The sequence below is a fragment of the Nycticebus coucang genome, chromosome X (genome assembly GCF_027406575.1).
Source record: "Nycticebus coucang isolate mNycCou1 chromosome X, mNycCou1.pri, whole genome shotgun sequence".
Lineage (NCBI taxonomy): Eukaryota > Metazoa > Chordata > Mammalia > Primates > Lorisidae > Nycticebus > Nycticebus coucang.
This window is the reverse complement of record NC_069804.1, coordinates 45,096,791-45,112,368: the sequence shown is the minus strand read 5'-3', so window position 1 is coordinate 45,112,368 and position 15,578 is coordinate 45,096,791.

The following is a 15,578-nucleotide window of genomic DNA, read 5'->3' as shown; positions in this document are numbered from 1 at the left end:
AAGACAAAACCACCAAAGACTTAGACACACTGAAGCAAGAACTTACAGCCCTCAAAGATATGAAAAATACAGTAGAATCCCTCAGTAACAGAATGGAGCAAGCAGAAGAAAGGATTTCTGACATTGAAGATAAAGTCTTCGAACGCTCCCAATCTCTCAAAGAGGAAGAGAAATGGAGAGCAAAAATGGATCACTCACTCAGAGAACTCTCAGATAATTCGAAAAAAAACAACGTAAGGGTTATAGGAATTCCGGAGGACGATGAAGTGGCTGCCAAGTGCACAGAGGCCCTTCTACATGAAATTATGAAAGAAAATTTTCCAGACATGCCCAGAGAATCTGAAATTCAGATAGCAGACAGCTTCAGAACCCCAGCACGATTCAACCACAATAAGCCATCTCCCAGACATATCATAATTAGCTTCACTAAAGTTAACATGAAAGAGAAGATTCTCAAAGCAGCCCGGCGAAAGAAAACTATAACGTACAAAGGTAAGAATATTAGAATAACTGCAGATCTCTCTGCTGAAACTTTTCAAGCAAGAAGAGGCTGGTCATCAACTTTTAATCTCCTAAAGCAAAAAAACTTTCAACCCAGGATCTTGTATCCAGCTAAATTGAGTTTCATCTATGACGGAGAAATTAAATACTTCAATGACATTCATATGTTGAAAAAATTTGCCATAAGTAAACCAGCTCTTCAGGATGTTCTCAGACCTATCCTTCACAATGACCAAACCAATCCTATACCACAAAAGTAAAATCACCCAGAAACTTCGGATCAAACTACAACTTCCACAATGGCGAAAGGATTAAAAATGTCCACTGGACCTTTGAAAAACTCGACACCCAAAATTCCATCAGACTTATCAATACTCTCCATCAATGTGAATGGCTTAAACTGTCCTCTAAAGAGGCATAGGTTAGCTGACTGGATACAAAAACTCAAGCCAGATATTTGTTGCATACAAGAGTCACATCTCAACTTAAAAGACAAATACAGACTCAGGGTGAAAGGATGGTCATCCATATTTCAGGCAAATGGTAATCAGAAAAAAGCAGGTGTTGCAATTTTATTTGCAGATACAGTAGGCTTTAAACCATCAAAAGTAAGGAAGGACAAGAATGGTCACTTCATATTTGTTAAGGGTAATACTCAATATGACGAGATCTCAATTATTAATATCTATGCACCCAACCAGAATGCACCTCAATTTATAAGAGAAACTCTAACAGACATGAGTAACTTGATTTCCTCCAGCTCCATAATCATTGGAGATTTCAACACTCCCTTGGCAGTGTTGGATCGATCCTCCAGAAAGAAGCTGAGCAAAGAAATCTTAGATTTAAACCTAACCATCCAATATTTAGATTTAGCAGACATCTACAGAACATTTCATCCCAACAAAACTGAATACACATACTTCTCATCAGCACACGGAACTTACTCCAAAATTGATCACATTTTAGGTCATAAGTCTAACCTCAATAAATTTAAAGGAATAGAAATTATTCCATGCATCTTCTCGGACCATCATGGAATAAAACTTGAATTGAGTAACAACAGGAATCTGCATACCCATACAAAAACATGGAAGTTAAATAACCTTATGCTGAATGATAGCTGGGTCAGAGATGAGATTAAGAAAGAAATCACCAATTTTTTGGAACAAAATGATAATGAAGACACAAACTATCAGAACCTCTGGGACACTGCAAAGGCAGTTCTAAGAGGGAAATTTATAGCACTGCAAGCCTTCCTCAAGAGAACGGAAAGAGAGGAAGTTAACAACTTAATGGGACATCTCACGCAACTGGAAAAGGAAGAACATTCCAACCCCAAACCCAGTAGAAGAAAAGAAATAACCAAAATTAGAGCAGAATTAAATGAAATTGAAAACAAAAGAATAATACAACAGATCAATAAATCAAAAAGCTGGTTTTTTGAAAAGGTCAATAAAATAGATAAACCTCTGGCCAACCTAATCAGGAAAAAAAGAGTAAATCCCTAATATCATCAATCAGAAACAACAAAGACGAAATAACCAAAGACTCATCAGAAATCCAAAAATTCCTTAATGAATATTACAAGAAACTTTATTCTCAGAAATATGAAAATCTGAAGGAAATAGACCGATACTTGGAAGCACGCCACCTTCCAAGACTTAACCAGAATCAAGTGGAAATGTTGAACAGACCCATATCAAGCTCAGAAATAGCATCAACTATACAAAACCTCCCTAAAAAGAAAAGCCCGGGACCAGATGGTTTCACGTCAGAATTCTACCAAACCTTTAAAGAGGAATTAGTACCTATATTACTCAAGCTGTTCCAAAATGTAGAAAAAGAAGGAAGACTACCCAACACGTTCTATGAAGCAAACATCACCCTGATCCCCAAACCAGGAAAAGACCCAACAAGAAAAGAAAATTATAGACCAATATCACTAATGAATATAGATGCAAAAATATTCAACAAGATCCTAACAAACAGAATCCAGCAACACATCAAACAAATTATACATCATGACCAAGTTGGTTTTATCCCAGGGTCTCAAGGCTGGTTCAATATACGTAAATCTATAAATGTAATTCAGCACATAAACAAATTAAAAAACAAAGACCATATGATTCTCTCAATTGATGCAGAAAAAGCTTTTGATAATATCCAGCATCCCTTCATGATCAGAACACTCAAGAAAATTGGTCTAGAAGGGACTTTTCTTAAACTGATAGAGGCCATCTACAGCAAACCCACAGCCAATATCATATTGAATGGAGTTAAATTGGAATCATTTCCACTCAGATCAGGAACCAGACAAGGCTGCCCATTGTCTCCATTGCTTTTCAACATTGTAATGGAAGTTTTAGCCACCGCAATTAGGGAAGAAAAGTCGATCAAGGGTATCCATATAGGGTCAGAAGAGATCAAACTCTCGCTCTTCGCAGATGATATGATTGTGTATCTGGAAAACACTAGGGACTCTACTACAAAACTCCTAGAAGTGATCATGGAATACAGCAGTGTCTCTGGTTACAAAATCAACATTCGTAAATCGGTAGCCTTTATATACACCAACAACAGTCAAATTGAAAAAGCAGTTAAGGACTCTATCCCATTCACAGTTGCGCCAAAGAAGATGAAATATTTGGGAATTTACCTAACAAAAGACGTGAAAGATCTCTATAAAGAGAACTATGAAACTCTAAGAAAAGAAATAGCTGAAAATGTTAACAAATGGAAAAACATACCATGCTCATGGCTAGGAAGAATCAACATTATCAAAATGTCCATACTACCCAAAGCAATATATAATTTCAACGCACTCCCTATTAAAGCTCCACTGTCATATTTTAAAGATCTTGAAAAAACATTACTTCGTTTTATATGGAATCAGAAAAAACCTCGAATAGCCAAGACATTACTCAGAAATAAAAACAAAACAGGAGGAATCACACTACCAGACCTCAGACTTTACTACAAATCGATAGTGATCAAAACAGCATGGTATTGGCACAAAAACAGAGAAGTAGATATCTGGAACAGAATAGAGAACCAAGAGATGAATCCAGCTACTTACCGCTATTTGATTTTTGACAAGCCAATTAAAAACATTCAGTGGGGAAAAGATTCCCTATTTAACAAATGGTGCTGGGTGAACTGGCTGGCAACCTGCAGAAGACTGAAATTGGACCCACACCTTTCACCATTAACGAAGATAGACTCTCATTGGATTAAAGATTTAAACTTAAGACATGAAACTATAAAAATACTAGAGGAGAATGCAGGGAAAACCCTTGAAGAAATTGGTCTGGGTGAGTATTTCATGAGGAGAACCCCCCGGGCAATTGAAGCAGCTTCAAAAATACACTACTGGGACTTGATCAAACTAAAAAGCTTCTGCACAGCTAAGAACACAGTAAGCAGAGCAAGCAGACAGCCCTCAGAATGGGAGAAGATATTTGCAGGGTATATCTCTGACAAAGGTTTAATAACCAGAATCCACAGAGAACTCAAACGCATCAGCAAGAAAAAAACAAGGGATCCCATCGCAGGCTGGGCAAGGGATTTGAAGAGAAACTTCTCTGAAGAAGACAGGCGCACGGCCTTCAGACATATGAAAAAATGCTCATCATCTTTAATCATCAGAGAAATGCAAATCAAAACTACTTTGAGATATCATCTAACTCCAATGAGACTAGCCTATATCACAAAATCTCAAGACCAGAGATGTTGGCGTGGATGCGGAGAAAAGGGAACACTTCTGCACTGCTGGTGGGAATGCAAATTAATTCATTCCTTTTGGAAAGATATATGGAGAACACTCAGAGATCTAAAAATAGATCTGCCATTCAATCCTGTAATTCCTCTGCTGGGCATATACCCAGAAGACCAAAAATCACAACATAACAAAGATATTTGTACCAGAATGTTTATTGCAGCCCAATTCATAATAGCTAAGTCATGGAAAAAGCCCAAGTGCCCATCGATCCACGAATGGATTAATAAATTGTGGTATATGTATACCATGGAATACTATGCAGCCTTAAAGAAAGATGGAGACTTTACCTCTTTCATGTTTACATGGATGGAGCTGGAATATATTCTTCTTAGTAAAGTATCAGAAGAATGGAAGAAAAAATACCCAATGTACACAGCCCTACTATGAAACTAATTTGGGACTCTCACAGGAAAGCTATAACCCAGCTACAACTTAACAATAGGGAGAAGTGGGAAAGGGGGGGGTGGGTAGAGGGAGGGGAATCGGTGGGATCACACCTGTGGTGCATATTACAGGGGTATTTGCGAAACTTGGTAAATGTAGAATGTAAATGTTTTGGCACAGTAACTGAGATAACGCCGGAAAGGCTATGTTAACCACTGTGATAAAAATGTGTCAAATGGTTTATGAAGTGAGTGTATGATGCCCCATAATCATATCATTGTATACAGTTATGATTTAATAAAATAAATAAATAAAAAAAAAAAAAAAAAGAAAACCGACTTGGTCATGATGTATAATTTGTTTGATGTGTTGGTGGATTCTGTTTGTTAGGATCTTGTTGAATACTTTTGCATCTATATTCATTAGTGATATTGGTCTATAATTTTCTTTGCTTGTTGGGTCTCTTCCTGGTTTTGGGATCAGGGTGATGTTTGCTTCATAGAACGTGTTGGGTAGTCTTTCTTCTTTTTCTAACATTTTGCCAGGTTGAGTAAAATAGGTACTAATTCCTCTTTAAAGGTTTGGTAGAATTCTAACGTGAAACTGTCTGGTACCGGGCTTTTCTTTTTAGGGAGGTTTAGTATGGTTGATGCCATTTCAGAACTTGATATGGGCCTGTTCAGCATTTCGTCTTGATTGTGGGTAAGTCTTGGAAGGTGACGTTCTTCCTGGTATTGGTCAATTTCCTTCAGATTTTCATATTTCTGAGAATAAATTTTCATAGAATATTCATTAAGTATTTTTTAAATTTCTGAGGAGTCTGTTGTTATTTCGTCTTTGTTGTTTCTGATTGATGAGATTAGAGATTTTACTCTTCTTTTCCTGATTAGGTTGGCCAAGGGTTTATGTATTTTATTGACCTTTTCAAAAACAAACTTTCTGATTTATTGATCTGTTGTATAATTCTTTTGTTTTCAATTTCATTTAATTCTGCTCTAATTTTGGTTATTTCTTTTCTTCTACTGGGTTTGGGGTTGGAATGTTCTTTCTTTTCCAGTTGCTTGAGTTGTCCCATTAAGTTGTTAACTTCCTTTCTTTCCATTCTCTTGTGGAAGGTTTGCAGTGCTATAAATTTCCCTCTTAGTACTATCTTTGCAGTATCCCAGAGGTTCTGATTATTCGTGTCTTCATTGTAATTTTGTCCAAAAATTTGGCAATTTCCTTCTCAATCTCATCTCTGACCCATCTATCATTCATCATAAGGTTACTTAACTTCCGTGTTTTCGTATGAGTATGCAGATTCCTGTTGTTACTCAGCTCAAGTTTTATTCCAATGTGGTCTGAGAAAATGCAAGGAATAATTTCTATTTTTTTAAATTTACTGAGGTTAGACTTGTGACCTAATAGGTGATCGATTTTGCAGTATGTTCCATGGGCTGATGAGAACTATGTGTATTCAGTTTTGTTGGGATGAAATGTTCTGTAGATGTCTGCTAAAACCAAATGTTGGATGGTTAGGTTTACATCTAAAATTTCTTTGCTCAGCTTTTTATTGGAGGATCGATCCAACACTGCCAAAAGAGTGTTGAAATCTCCAACATTATGGAGCTGGAGGAAATCAACTTGCTCATGTCTGTTAGAGTTTCTCTTATAAATTCAGGTGCATTCTGGTTGGGTGCATAGATATTAATAACTGAAATTTCATCATATTAAGTATTACCCTTAACAAATATGAAGTTACCATTCTTATCCTTCCTTAATTTTGTTGGTTTAAAGCCTATTGTATCCGCAAATAAAATTGCAGCACCTGCTTTTTTTCTGATTACCATTTACCTGAAATATGGATGACCATCCTTTCATCCTGAGTCTGTATTTGTCTTTTAAGGTAAGATGAGACTCTTGTATGCAACAAATATCTGGCCTGAGTTTTTGGATCCAGTCAGCTAACCTATGCCTTTTTAGAGGACAGTGTAAGCTGTTCACATTAATTGAGAATATTGATAAGTCTGGTAAAATTTGGGGTATCGAGTTTTTTGAAAGTCCAGTGGACATTTTAATCCTTTCACCAGTGTGGAAGTTGGAGTTTGATCAAAAGTTTCTGAGTGAGTTTACTTTTGTGGTAGAGGATTGGGCTGGTCATTATGGAAGATAGGTCTGAGAATATCCTAAAGAGCTGGTTTGGTTATGGCAAATTTCTTCAACATATGAATGTCATTAAAGTATTTAATTTCTCTATCATAAATGAAACTCAGTTTAGCTGGATACAGGATCCGGGGTTGAAAGTTATTTTGCTTTAGGAGATTAAAAGTCGATGACCACCCTCTTCTGGCTTGAAAAGTTTCAAAAAGAGATCTGCAGTCATTCTAATATTCTTCCCTTTGAAGGTAATGGTTTTCTTTCTCCTGGCAGCTTTGAGAATTTTCTCCTTCATATTAACTTTAGTGAAGTTAATTATGATATGCCTGGGGGATGTCTTATTGGGATTCAGTTGTGCTGGGTTTCTGATACTGTCTGCTATCTGAATTTCAGATTCTCTCGGTATGTCTGGAAAATTTGCTTTCGTAATTTCATAGAGAAGGGCCTCTGTGCCTAGCGAGGCCACTTCATCAGATTCAGGGATTCCAATGAGGCAGATAGTAGCCTTCTTCGAACTATCCCAGAGTTCTCTGAGAGAATGATCCATTTTTGCTCTCCATTTCTCTTCCTCTTTGAGAGTTTGGGAGAGTTCAAAGGCTTTGTCTTCAATGTCAGAAATCCTTCCTTCTGCTTGCTCCACTCTGTTACTGAGGGATTCTACTACATTTTTCAGATCTTTGAGTGCTGAAAATTCTTGCTTCAGTGCATCAAAATCTTTGGTGGTTTTGTCTTTTAATTCGTTAAATTCTTGAGACAACTTTTGAATTTCTTCTCGAATTCCTAATTCTGACTTTTGAATTGCTGCTCGAATTTCTAATTCCAAATTTTCTTCCACTTTATTAATCCTGTTTGCAATCCAAATTGTGAATTTGATTTCTTACATCTCGGCCAGTTGTTTATGAATGGGAGCTTCAGTTACATCTACCATATCTTTCCTTTGGGGGGTTGCTCTATTCTAGTTATTCATGTTACCAGAGTTTTTCCACGGATTCCGCCCCATGATAGTTTTACACCCTTTGATTTTTCCCCTGGAGCTTTGTGAAGAACCCGTACAGTGTTATGGCCTGAAATACTGGGGCCCTATTTGGTGTGGTGGGGCTAAGTGTTTCTGTCTTGTTTTCTTCTGGTTTCTGTTTGAAGCTAGTGAAACAGTTACTCTTGGTTGAATTCTCGGCTGTGGAGAAATCCAGCAATTAAATCACCCCACCCCCCACTGGCAACACTAGGAAAAAAAAATCATACCTCCTACAACCACACACCCAGGGCACCAACTGAATAGTCCTTGGGCGATTGGCTCAGTTCAAAAGGTCCAAGTCAATTGTCTCAGTCAGCACCTTTCTCGGGTGGGAGAATTTAAGAGGTCTCTGAAATGGATAACAGGGTTCTGGTGACTACTCTGATATGGCTTGCTCCAGTGCTCTGTGGAGTCAGGAGGAGCCACCCAGGTAATAGATCAGTCTGGGAAAGTTGATGCCTCCTTCCCCACCTTGCACCTCTGTCACACCCAGTCACTGATAGCCCTGCATTTGGCTGACCCAGTTGCCTGTAGTGCACAGATACTCCAGGGATTTACACCAGCCTTAATAGGAAATCTATTTCTGTTCAGCCAGACTGCTGCGCTTTGCCTCTACCTAACAGGAGGATGTCAGGCCTGACAACCTTGGGCACTTGATGAAGGCTGGAGGGTGTTCACTCAGTTCCAGCCCTGACTCTGATTGATGTTACTGACAGAACAGAACAACTTTGTGGGATTTTGTTTCTGTTCCTGCTAAATTCCCCAGTCAGTTCTATCCTGCTGCCTTCCTTTGTCTATAGGCTGATGATCCCTGAGGGCCAGGTGCATCTTAGGCTCAGTAAACCTGTCCTCTGGGTCAGCCCTGCCCTGGGAACTTTCAGGGTCTGTGAGTGCGTTTCTAGTCCCTGTGCTCCACCCAAGTCAGTACCGCCTCAGGCAAATCCTTTACTCATGGGGTCTGTGTTTCCATCCCAAATTTGTTCCTGGTGGTTTCTGGCCTCCTCTTGTTGCCCAGGGAGACAGGGGTTGTGGCTTCAGAATATTCGGGAGTGAGCCGTATTGTTGTTAAAAGACGGCTGCTGCTCTGTTCGTCAGGGAACCACTGCTCTGGTGTGGTTCCCTCTCAACTGACCGTCCTCTCCTCACTCCCAACTGTCCTCTCGCTCCAATTCCCCAGAGTCAGCACTGACCAGCTACAGTTTAGGCACTGTCCACACCCCTCGAGAAATCACCCAAGAATCTGGAATCCTGAGGGACAAGCCTCCAGACCTTAGAGTGAGAGTGGAGGAGAGTGCTCAGAGCTCAGAGTTGCAGGTAGAGAATATATACAGTTTTATAAAGTTTTATGCCTGGCAGGAGAACACCATGGCACCCTAGTAGGGGAGGTATGTCCAGTTTTTAGAGGGTCTCTCCCGTGGAGTGTAGTGGGATGACCTTTGAACTCTGCCCGTTTGTTTATGGGGCACTCCAAGCCATTCTCTTGGGGGAGGGGACTCTTGTCCACTTGGTGATGGATTTTGTACCTTTTGTTTGTATCCTTGGGATCACAGCTTGCCTCAGTGGGGTTGATGTGTGTTCTTACACCTTCTCTCTTGGTGCAGCTCAAATCCATGAGGTTACTTACTACATTTCTGTCCTTAACTCTCCTTCTGGATGGGAGCCTCTGTGGAAAGCTGGCTTCAGTCAGCCATCTTTTCTCTGCCCCCTTGAGGTTTTTTCTGATTCTGTATAAAACGAATTATTAATTTTTTGAGATCTTTAAAATATGACAGTGGAGCTTTAATCAGAATTGCATTAAAATTATATATTGTTTTGGGTAGTATAGACATTTTAATAATGTTGATTCTTCCCACCCATGAGCATGGTATGTTTTTCCATTTGTTAACATTTTCAGCTATTTTTTTTCTTAACTTTCATAGTTCTCTTTATAGAGATCTTTCACATTCTTTGTTAGGTAAACTCGCTAATATTTCATCTTCTTTGGCACTACTGGGAAAGGAATAGGGTCCTTGACTTTTTTTTTTTTTTTTGGTTTGGCTATTGTTGGTATATATAAAGGCTACAGATTTATGGGTGTTGATTTTGTAGCCTGAGACATGGCTGTATTCCTTGATCACTTCTAAAAGTTTTGTAGTAGAATCCCTAGTGTTTTCCAGATATACGATCAGATCATCTGCGAAGAGTGAAAGTTGATCTCTTCTGACCCTATATGGATACCCTTGTTCACCTTTTCTTCCCTAATTATAATGGCTAAAACTTCCATTACAATGTTAAAGAGCAATGGAGACAATGGGCAAACTTGCCTGGTTCATGATGTAAGTGGAAATGATTTCAATTTAACTCTATTCAATACGATATTGGCTGTGGGTTTGCTGTAGATGGCCTCTATGAGTTTAAGAAATGTCCCTTCTATACCAATTTCCTTAAGTGTTCTGATCCTGAAGGGATGCTGGATAATATCAAAACCTTTTTCTGAATCAATTGAGAGAATCATATGGTCTTTATTTTTTAATTTGTTTATGTGCTGAATTGCATTTATAGTTTTACCTATATTGAAACAGCCTTGAGACTCTGGGATAAAGCCTACTTGGTCATGGTGTATCATTTTTTTGATGTGTTGTTGGATTCTGTTTGTTAGGATCTTATTGAATATTTTTGTATCAATATTCATTAGTGATATTGGTCTATAATTTTCTTTCTTTGTTGGATCTTTCCCTGGTTTAGGGATCAATGTGATGTTTGCTTCATAGAAAGCGTTGGGTATTATTCCTTCTTTTTCTATATTTAGGAAGAGGTTTAGTGATGTAGGTAGTAGTTCTTCTATAAAGGTTTTATAGAATTCTGACGTGAAGCCATCTTGTCCCGGGCTTTTCTTTTTAGGGAGACTTTGTATAGTTGATACTATTTCAGAACTTGATATAGGCCTCTTCGACATTTCCACTTCATTCTGGCTAAGTCTTGGTAGGAGGCGTGCTTCCAAATATTGATCAATTTCCTTTAGATTTTCATATTTCTGAGAGTAAAGTTTCTTATAATATTCATTAAGGGTTTTTTGAATTTCTGAGTGGTCTGTTGTTATTTCATCATTACCATTTCTGATTGATGAAATTAGATATTTAACTTTTTTTCCTGGTTAGGTTAGCCAAAGGTTTATCTATTTTATTGACCTTTTCAAAAAACCAACTTTTTTGATTTATTGATCTGTTGTATAATTCTTTTGTTTTCTATTTCATTTAATTCTACTCTAATTTTGGTTATTTCTTTTCTTCTGCTCGGTTTGGGGTTGGAATCTTCTTCCTTCTCCAGTTGCTTGTGATGTCCCATTAAGTTGTTAACTTCCTCTCTTTCTGTTTTCCTGAAAAAGGCTCACAGTGCTATAAATTTCCCTCTTAGTACTGCCTTTGCAGTATCCCAGAGGTTCTGATAATTCAAGTCTTCATTGTCGTTTTGTTCCAGAAAATTGGTAATTTCATTCTTAATCTCTTCTATGACCCATCTATCCTTCAGCACAAGGTTATTTAGCTTCCATGTTTTTGCATGAGTATGCAGATTCCTATTGTTATTGAGTTCATCTTTTATTCCATGGTGGTCTGAGAAGATGCAAGGAATCTATTTTTTTAAATCTGCTGACGTTAGACTTGTGACCTAGGATGTGATCAATTTTGGAGTATGTTCCATGGGCTGATGAGAAGGTGTATTCAGTTTTGTTGTTTGAAATGTTTTCTGTAGATGTCTGTTAAATGCAGATGTTTAGTGGTTAAGTTTAATTCTAAAATTTCTTTGCTTAGTTTTTTTTTTTTTTTTTTGGAGGATCTATCCAACACTGCTAAATGGGTGTTAAAATATCCAGCTACTATGGAACTGGAGGAAATCAAGTTGCTCATGTCTTTTAGAGTTTCTCTTATAAATTGAGGCGCATTCTGGTTGGGTGCATAAATATTAATAATTGAAATCTCATATTGAGTATTTCCTTCAACAAATATGAAGTGTCCATCCTTATCCTTCCTCATTTTGGTTGGTTTAAAGCCTATTGTATCTGCAAATAGTATTGCAATGCCTGATTTTTTCTGCTTTCCATTTGCCTGGAAATGCCCATCCCTTCACCTTGTGTCTGTATTTTTCCTTTAAGGTAAGATGAGATTCTTGTATGCAGCAGATATCTGGCCTGAGTTTTTGTATCCAGTCAACCAATCAGTGCCTCTTTAGGGGACAATTTAAACCATTCACATTAATTGAGAATATTGATAAACCTTCAAAAGTCCAGTGGACATTTGAATACATTTGCCAGTGTGGAATTTGGAATTTGATCAGTTTGTATGTGAGTTTATTTTGTGGTAGAGGATTACGCTGATCTTTATGGATGATACATCTGAGAATATCCTGGAGAGCTGGTTTACTTATGGCAAAATCTTCAACATGTGGATGTCATTGAAGTATTTAATTTCTCCATCATAAATGAAACTAAGTTTAGCTGGATACGGGATCCTGGGTTGAAAGTTATTTTGCTTTAGGAGGTTAAAAGTTGATGACCATCCTCTTCTAGTTTGAAAGGTTTCAGCAGAAAGATCTGCATTTATTCTAATACTCTTAACCTTGTATGTTATGGTTTTCTTACATCCAGCTGCTTTCAGAATTTTCTCCTTCATATTAACTTATGTGAAATTGATTATGATGTGTCTGGGAGATGTCTTATTCAGGTTGAGTCATGCTGGAGTTCTGAAACTATCTGTTATATGAATTTCAGAATCTCTTGGCATGTCTGGAAAGTTCTCCTTCATAATCTCATGAATAAGTGACTCTGTGCCTTGTGAAGCTACTTCATTGTTTTGGGGGATCCCTATAAGGTGAATATTAGTTTTCTTCTAATTATCCCAGAGCTCTCTGAGAGAATGATCTGTTTTTGCCCTCCATTTCTCTTCCTCTGTGAAAGTTTGGGAGTGTTCAAAAGCTTTGTCCTCAATGTCAGAAATCCTTTCTTCTGCTTGTTCCATTCTGTTACTGAGGGATTCTACTGTATTTCTCAGATCTTTGAGGGCTGCAACTTCCTTTCTTCTACTTGCTCCATTTTATTACTGAGGGATTCTACTGTATTTCTCAGATCTTTGAGGGCTGCAACTTCTTGTCTCAATGTGTCAAAAGCTTTGGTCATTTGGTCTTTGAATTCATTGAATTCTTGAGACATCTTTTGGATTGCTGCTTGGAATTCTAATTTGATCTTATTTGCTATCCAGATTCTCAATTCTGTTTCTGACATCTCAGCCATTTGTTTATGCATGGGATCTTGTACTGTGCCTGCCTTGTTGTTCCTTGGGGAAGTTGATCTACCCTGATTATTCATATTGCCAGAGTTTTTCCATTGATTTCACCTCATGATTGTTTTTCACCATTGTCTCTGGCTGACCTCACAGTTGGAGTGGTGTCTCTCCATGATTAGACCTCAGTGGGATCACTCTATCATTGCTGGATCTTTGTGGGGAGTGACTCTGTGTACCTGCTCTGGGACTGTCCCAGCTAGGGAGTTCTAGCTGTGGGAGGAGCTCCAGAGTGTGTCACACTCAGATCCAGCAACAGGGTAGGGGATGGTGCACATGGTTCAGGGAGTGTCTGGTGCCCGGTGACTTTGGCACAGAGAGGCCAAGATTCCAGCAGTCTCTAGCCAGGAGGTGGGCTCCATACATAGGCAGGGAGGGCTCTGGAGGGAGGGCACAGGTCATGCGGCTACTAGAGTCTCTGGCCAGAAGGGAGGGCCAGTGCAGAGGCAGGGAGGTTATGGGAGGGAGGTCATGGCTTGTGCAGATCCCAGAGTCCCTGGCCGGGTGGGCTGGATGCCCAGTGGGTGCCGGGCATGGGCACAGACTGCTGGCTCATGTGGGCACTGGCAGAGTCCCCTGTGCATGGCGGGCACTGGTCCCTGGCTTGCGCGGGTGCCAGCAGAGTCCTCTGGCCCAGGTGGGTGCCAGCAGAGGTCCTCGTGGGGGTGGTCTGGGGGGGACTCAGCATGGCCCCGGAGTGTCTTGTAGGGGTGCACTTGGTCTGGCAGACAGGGAGGGTGGGTACCACTCAAGAACTTCCTCCGTCAGTCTCAGCAGGGGTTAGGCTTCTGGTTCATCAGGTAAGGGGTGAAGAGTATACTGGAAGTTCAGAATGGCAGAGAAGACTTTGCTTCAGTTTTTCTGCCTAGTGAGAGAGTGTTCAGAGTCACAGCAGGGTCCCTCTGAGGAAGTAGTCCCCACTTCCCACAGCACTCACCTGTGTGGTGAGACAAGAGGTGCACAGTTCACCATTTGTCTGTAGAAAACCTGCAGGAGCAAACAAAGAGAAAAAAGAAGGGAGATAGAAGAACAGAAAGACCACAGCTTTCTTGGGGGAGGGTACATACTCTTTTCCTTTCAGTTGAATTTTGTACCTGAAGCTTGGTTTCCTGAAGTCACTGCTTGCCTCAGCATAGATGATCTGCGGTTATCATTTTTCTCTCATCGGGGCTCCCAGTCTTCAGCTTAATTGGGCTGTTTTTGAACATCATCTTCCCTTTTGGAGAGGAGCCTCTTTTGGAAGCTGCTTACAGTCAGCCATCTTGCCCGGTCCCTCCCTGAGCCTTTTTTTAATCCTTTGATGTAAGATAAGTGTCTTGTAGGCAGTAGATACATGGCCTAACTTTTTGTATCTGGTCAGCCAACCTGTGCCTCTTGGAGGATAATTTAAGCCATTCCCATTAATTGAGAGTATGGATAGGTATGGTAGTGTTATGGTCATCTTTTCTTTCAAAGGTCCAGTGCATATTTTTAATCCTTTCACCATTGTGAAAGTTAGGTTTTATTTAATAAATTCTGGGTGCATTTACTTTGGTGGTAGACCATTGTGCTGATCATTATGGAAAATGGGGCTATTTCCTGGAGAGCTGGTCTAGTTATAGCAAATATCCTCAACATATGGAAGTCAACAAAGTATTTGATTTCTCTATCATAAATGAAACTCAGTTTAGCTGGATACAGGATCTTGGGCTGAAAGTTGTTTTATTTTAGAAGATTGAAAGTTGATGACCATCCTCTTCTGGCTTAAAACGTTTTGCTGAAATATCTGCAGTCATTCTAACTTTTTTCCCTTTGTAGATAATGTTTTCTTACACATTAGTCCTTGTATGATTCTTCCCTTCATATTAACTTTGGCAAAGTTAACTACAATCTGTCTAGGAGATTCTTTGTTTGGATTGAGTCATGCTGGGTTTCTGAAACTGTCCACTATCTAAATTTCTGTATCTCTTTCAATGCTTGGGAAATTTTTTCCATAATATCTTGGAGTAGAGCATCTTTTCCTTTAGTACTATCCTCTTCTCCTTCAGAAATCCCTATAATTCAGATGTTTCATCTTTTGGAATGATCCCACAACTGTCTCAGGGAATGATGTGCTCTTGTTTTCCATTTTTCTGCCTCTTTGAATTCTTGGGATATTTCAAAAGCTGTGTCTTTAATTTCTGAAATCCTTTCTTCTGCCTTCTCAATCCATTAGTGAGGTATTCTATTGTATTTCAAAGCTCCTCAAATAACTTTTTCACTTCCTAAGTTCTGCTACATCTTCTCTCATTATCTGGATATACTTAGTGACTTGTTTTTTAATTCATTAATTTTTTCAGACAACTTTTGAACTACTCTTTGAATTTCTATTTCCATGTTTTTCTCCATTCTATACATCTTATGTGCCATACATAGTCTTAATTCTATTTCTGACATTTCAGCCATTTCTCTATGAATGGCATTTACTCTT